The sequence below is a fragment of the Panthera uncia genome (assembly GCF_023721935.1).
Source record: "Panthera uncia isolate 11264 chromosome C1 unlocalized genomic scaffold, Puncia_PCG_1.0 HiC_scaffold_3, whole genome shotgun sequence".
Classification (NCBI taxonomy): domain Eukaryota; kingdom Metazoa; phylum Chordata; class Mammalia; order Carnivora; family Felidae; genus Panthera; species Panthera uncia.
Window position 1 is genome coordinate 47,362,919 of NW_026057584.1, and position 5,585 is coordinate 47,368,503.

Consider the following 5,585-nt stretch of genomic DNA (forward strand, 5'->3'; position numbering starts at 1 on the left):
ACTTCTGTTATAGGAGGGACAGTATGACCAGTCTGATTTACACAATGGAATCTAGCCAATCAGGAATGAACAACCCAGTACCTAGAACCATCAAGCCAATAAGGGTGAACATGAGAAGAAACAAAGGGGAACTGGATCCAAAGGGGGAGGCAGTGACCAAAACCTTATAAAACAAAGTCCCTTGCCCATTGTCACAGGCATTCTCTTTCTAATGCCCCTTCTCTTCAAAGAGAGCTTTCGTACTATTCTTACTTTCTTATACTCTAATAAACTTTTGCCTGCTGTTCATTTTGTGTCCACTCTTCATTCATGAGGTGGCAAGACAATGAATCCCGGGTATTGAGGTAAAAAAGAATCCTGCAACATATATACCAATAACAAATATCTGCAACTGTGAAAACACAGATAATGAACAACTTCAAATTTATCAGTATTTTAGTGGCTGAAATAATTTATTTTTTTCAGTCTTTTTTTTTTTTTTTTACTAAAATAGGTTTACTTCATTTAAACTTAGGTCAGCATGGCTTTTTTTGTTTGTTTGTTTTGTTTTTTGCTTTTTTAAAAATACAAAATATTTAAAACGGTATTAGGTTTGTACAAGCTAAAAACTAATACTTATGTTTGTCTATATGTAACAATGCTAAAAACATACAAATTCAATATGTAGTAGGAAAATATGTAAAAGAAAAACAAAACATAAGGAACTATACCCCATTAAAAAATATAAATGCGCCTTCTAGTGACTATGCTACTATTGAAAACTAATATTCTGACTTAGAAGTAGCTTCTATAAAATGTCAAAGTAGTAGGCATTGTTTGCTTTCCTAATATAGTGAATAAATAAGTATTTCTATCACAGTTAAATGGTACTACTAGTATTTTTTAGACAAAATGTAGTATTATACATAGAAAAGTAGCCAATGTCTTGTATTCAAGTATTCGTGTTTGTTTTCCATTAAAATGTTTTCTATAATCTATAAGGACAATGCACACAAAAGTAAAAAGATGAGGTAAACATCTTACACTTTTAAGAAATTACTTGAAACATAATACTCAGATATTCTCAATGCCTAAGCTCTAGAATGATGCTGAAGAAGGTCCTCCATTTAAAAAAAAAAAAAAAAGTCATCCATAATGCCCATGACGCGAACCACATAATGAACAGCAGGTTTCTTGGTCTTCTGAGTAGACAAATGATGCTCTTCCCTGTTATTACAGAGCAATTGTTGCAGGATTTTTTACCACAATACCTGGGATTCATTGTCTCGCCGCTTGGAAGAAAGAAGAGGGGGACACAAAATGAGCAGCAGACAAAAGTTTATTAGAGTATAAGACAAGAAAGGAAGAATAGTAGGAAAGCTCTCTTTACAGAGAGGAGATACTAAAAAATGAATGCCCACCAACAATAGGCAAGGGTCCTTGTTCTATAAGGTTCTGGTCAGCCCTCCCCCTTCCCTTCCCCTTGTTCCTTCCCAGGTCCTACCCTTATTGGCTTCATAGCACTGGGTGCTAGGTTGTCCATTCCTGATTGGCTTGTTTCCATTGTACGAGGGGTGGCCTACGGCCATAGTTAGAGCTTTTGTCAAATTCCAGAGGGAAACCTGAGGGGGAGTAGGTGGGGTCTGTTATATTCTTAAGGACCTTAAGCCTAAGGTGGTTTGCTGTGGTCAGACACTCCCAGCATTGTTCCAAACTAGTGTTTTTCCCCACCCAGGGACTTAAGGTCCTATACTTTCCCTCTGCCTATTTTATCCTATCTCTTCTTCTCATACAATCAGGATTAAGTTTTGCCAAAAATATTGTATCAATGTGGGTTTCCATGAGATACCATGTTACAATAAGAGCAGCTACAACACTCTGCCATGCTATGTAGCATGGAAAGAATGTGTGGTCAGTTTCTTGCACCTGGCAGGTGAAAGAGGAGTAGGAGGAAATCTTCCTGGTTCAAAAAAGTCAAGATTAGTCACTGTGCAAGAAAAGCTACAGCAGGAGAATCTTGCAGACAGAGATATGATAAGTAGAGTCCAGAATCCTAGTAGCCCAGTGTCTACATCCTCTTCATTCTTCAAATTCTCAGCATATAACTCTTTTACTATCAGGTAGATGATGGCGAGAAAGAAGGCGAACAGCAGCAAATAGAGAATTGAGAGGACCTGTACCGGCCTTTGCCGAGCCTGGGCTCAGCCACCCCCAACCACCCAGAAAATGTCATTGTGCTTATCTGGCAGAACCGGAGACCTGTCTCCATCCTCCTGGAGCAACGAGACCTTTCTTGGCTCCGATGACGCCCCAGCCAAGAACTCCTTCTGCAAGTGGCATGCAACTTGAGTCCCATCCGTCCTTCTCATCATCCACTTCACTTTCACTGCTACCATCTCCCGGAATGAAGGCAGAAAATGTAGGCCAGGAAAACAACAGGGGTGCCAGGGCTTTGGCACAGAGCAGCTGAATGCCTCCCACTCTCCAAGAACCAACCATGTGTGGACATGGTAGGAAAAGGGGCATAGGTCATCTTAAAGTGCCAGAGTCCAGGTCCGGGTCATGAGGGCTGGCAAGAGTCAGCAACGTTAATTCTTTTGCTTTAGTTGGTCTTGTTTGTGAGTACTCAAGGGGCTTTAGATCCAGCAAAGATAGCTCAAGAATGTTAGTCAATCTTTACTTCTGAACCAGCAGTGAAGACTTTTATTACTGATTTATTGTCCCCGATATGATTAGGGTATCTCCTGGCCTGACAGTGGCTGTTTGCTCTCACCTCTTTTTCTTTTTCTTTTTTCTCTTTTGGTTTGTTTGTTTCCTTAAAATCATTACCAAGGTCAATTCTTCTGCAACTGCAAATATCCCAGGAAGTGCTGCAAGAAATGTGACTTGGGCAAGTAGCATAGATCACAAGGTGGCTGGGAGTCTAAAATGACTTTTCTTCTGTCAAGAAAGCTATGTCTCATCTTTTTCTGAGGGCATTTAACTCTTTCTGCTTACAAAAGGGGATATAAAAAGAGACCGTTGGTGACCTTTTAAGAACAATATAACATGATTGGTACCCACCGTACTACAGTAGGTTGAGGAGTGAATGGGAAGTGAGAAAAGGGAGGATGGCAAGAGAGAGAAATCAGACATAACTTAAGGGACATACAGGGGATAGGTAGGAAAAAGAAAACTATTCCAGACTTTTATAAAACTATACTGTAGAAATTTTAAATTTCATTCTTAATTAAGTTTTTAAAAAAGTAAACTAGTGAAATAAGGGTTTACACAGATCTCTGCAAGCTGGGGCTTCTGGATGCTCAAAAGTCACCCATGGTAGTGTTACCCACCAAGGGTCTATTGCGTGATGTGCAGCTGAGCCTGAAGACTATCGCCAGTTTTTGTGGCAGAGAAAAAGGGTTTTAATGCAGGGCACCACGCAAGGAGATGGGAAAACATTTCTCAAATCCTCCTCCCCGAGGAAAGGGAGAGCTGAGTATTTACAGGATTTTATGGGGTGGGGCGTGTCTTGAGGGTGGATGTAGGTAATTGGCTGTTGGAAAAGGGGGAAGTGTAGTGTTTCTCACAGGCGCCGCCTACCTAGTGATTGTGCTGGTACATAGCTCTTATGTGTAAAAAATGGCTGGCCAACCTGACAGATTGACAGGAGGATCTCAGGGTGTGTCCTCACAGGTTACTTCCCTGCCCCCCACCCCCACCCCACCCTTCTGTGCAACTGCAAGAATTCATCCTGGTGTACTTCAGTTTCAGATGGTTTCATCTGCGGTCAGGGTCGCTTATGCAAAACAGCCTCATAAATAAGTCAGCCAGAGTTTCTTTACAGTAGCATGGCCAAACGTTTGTTAACTTAACCTGTCAGCTTCAGTAGTTTCAGTTTCAATTGAAAATATTTAAGTTACCTTTCAACATCAGGGCTATGCCTACTCATGTATGTATCTGAGATAAATTTGGTAACTAAAATGTCACAAAAAATGTTAAAGCCTTCAACCTAGCATACATACTGTTAATCTATAGCAACAATAATTACTATTTACTAAGTACAGAACATTTGGTAAGTAAAATATTTAAACTGAAATTTTTGTTCTCCTGAACACTACTGCATCCCCAATCCATGTGGAATAGATTTTAGTAGTAGGTGTACAAAAAGTTGTCAGGGAGCAAGAATTTCTGTCCCCTTCAAGGGTTCTTGTAGCTGGACTAAGAATCAAATTGGCATGAGACAGATTAACAGGAGAAAATCAGATTTAATAGCACATATATGGGGAATCAACACACATGTGGAAATTCCAAAGACTGTCAGGCAAAATGAGGTATATATGTCATCCTGACCTAAGGAGAGTGGGGTGGAGTTCTGGGACGTCAAAAGAATGCATTTCACAGGGCAAGAAGAAGAAAAGCAGGTGTTTGGTAATTAGATGCTTACCTGGCCATACAGATGGGTCATTCAGATAAAATTTATGTCTGCTGATAACTCTTATTCTGGGAAAGATCCCCAATTTAGATTCTTCTATGTAGTTAAGGAAGGGGCAAAAGTTTCTCTTGAGGTAGCATGGCCTCCATTTTCTTCAGCTCAGAATAACCTTCAAACCAAAGAGGCCCATCTTGGGATTTATTGCTTAAAACACTAGGCAAAACATTTTGTACAGCAGATAGATAGATAGGTAGATAGATACCATAGTATCTTGTATCATAGTATCAACTACCATAGTAGTTGAGGTTGTAGTTACATGCCAGCCAAGACTGCAGTCATCTGAAGGCTTGACTAGGGCTGGCGGAGCCTTTCCCAAGATGGTTCACTCACATGGTGGATAAATTGGTGCTGGAAATTGGCAGGAGGCTTTATTTAGTTCCTTACCCTAAAGGCATCACCATAGGACTATTTGAGTTTCTCCAATGCATGGTGACTATCTTCCCCAGAGTAGATGATCCAAGAGAAAGAAAGCTTTTGTGACCAGGGCTCAGAAGTGACACTCTGTGGTTTCTATAATGTTCTCTTGATATCATGGTCTAGTCCTATCCATTGTGGCAGGGGAACACACAGGGGTGTTAATTCTAGGGATGAGGTTTATTGTGGGCCATCCTTGAGCCTGGATCCCACATATTTATCATAGAGATGCTAATGTGTTACTTTGTGTGGGTCAGTTTTATATCTTGCATATAGTCAGGGATTGCTGTTCACATTAGCGATGACTCTTCATTGCACTGGCCTATTCACACATGCCTAATAAATGCCTTTGTAACCTCTAGCAAGTGAAAAAGGTGCAGGGTTAGCTATTGTCTAGACTTCAGGCAGGAGGGAGAATTGGCTCCTGTTATTGCAGCAAAGCTAGTTAACCCTAGAGAACAGAGGAAGTAGGAAAGAGGTTCATTTTAAGTATCATACTAATAATAGGAGTGTCTATGGGGGAAAATAAATGGTGCTCTGATTTTTTGATGCTGCTCTCTTCATTATATCCTTGTGCTAAAAATTTGTATTGGTACAAAGGCCAACTTCCTACAGCAAAGGGCTGGGTAAATGTATCATTCTAGGCTTTTAAAATGTTTATGTTTGCTTTTATGCATGCATTTTAAATATTCAAATACTCCTCCCTGATTACAATCGT

The 5,585-nt window shown here is 40.2% G+C and overlaps 1 pseudogene; it reads right to left on the reverse strand.

The window, feature by feature from the left end:
• Nucleotides 1-1,865: 1,865 nt before the first annotated feature.
• LOC125911388 (ADP-ribosylation factor-like protein 6-interacting protein 6) lies at nucleotides 1,866-2,744 on the reverse strand (annotated as a pseudogene).
• Between the last annotated feature and the right edge of the window lie 2,841 nt (nucleotides 2,745-5,585).